Here is a 1,008-nt window from a genome sequence, read left to right on the forward strand (position 1 = left end):
GCTTTAGATGTAAAAGTATGACACCTTATTACCCTATTTGTCAGTCACTCTGCTTCCTCCTTCCTAAAATGGGAACACTAACAGAACCTAACCTACAGTTCTGTGAGAACGAAATAAGTTAATGCAAGTAAAGTGCTCTTAATAAACAGGATGTGCCACATGGCTTGTTTTCAATAAATAAAACTATCGCTGTTCCTTTTTAAAAGTTTATTTCATTTTGTTGTTATTGAAAACATACCCAGCGAGACATACGCAATTTCACAATTTCAACATGTACGATTCCATAACATAGATTACAGATAACCCCAATTTACAGATAGAATCTATTCCTAAGTCTGTCTTCAAATCAAATTTGTAAGGCTACTCAAGAAAAGGTACATATGGTCCTTATTTACTTTCAATGACATGTTTGTCTTAGTAGATGGTACTATATATTTTACCTTTCAGTGCAAAAATACAAACTCACTGCCAAACAGTCCATGCTGACTCTTAGCGATCCCCTGTGGGTTTCCAAGACAGTTACAAGACTGTAACTGTTTCCTGGAGTAGAAAGCCAAGTCTTTCTCCCTTGGAGCTGCTGGCAGTTTTGAACTGCCCACCATTGCACTCCAACATGTAACCACTACACTACTGGGGCTCCTACAAGGGAAGAGCATCTATGTGTATGTGTATGTGTATAGGTATACCATAAACCTCCCCTCTCAATCCTTTCTTTCAAACATTTCAGAAAAATCGCAACACTGACAAGACTGCTTCACCTTGCACTTAAAATACTATATAAAGGTGCCCGCACTTTTAAACCAATGAACCTACCCACACTCACAGCAAGTTCTTTACCACAATCACCTTCATTTGCTGCATGCGTTGTTTTTAATCATTAAAAAGTCCTCAAGCCGTTTCATCTTTGGTGCACTGCACCCTGACTGGCTCCTCTCCTCCCCGCAAACCTTCAGTAAGGGGATGTCCAGTTGCCTACAGATAGGCTTTGGGTCCCCAATCTGCACTGCC

This window comes from Echinops telfairi, unplaced genomic scaffold (assembly GCF_000313985.2).
Source record: "Echinops telfairi isolate 266 unplaced genomic scaffold, ASM31398v2 ScPeMD7_7465;HRSCAF=8503, whole genome shotgun sequence".
Taxonomy (NCBI): domain Eukaryota; kingdom Metazoa; phylum Chordata; class Mammalia; order Afrosoricida; family Tenrecidae; genus Echinops; species Echinops telfairi.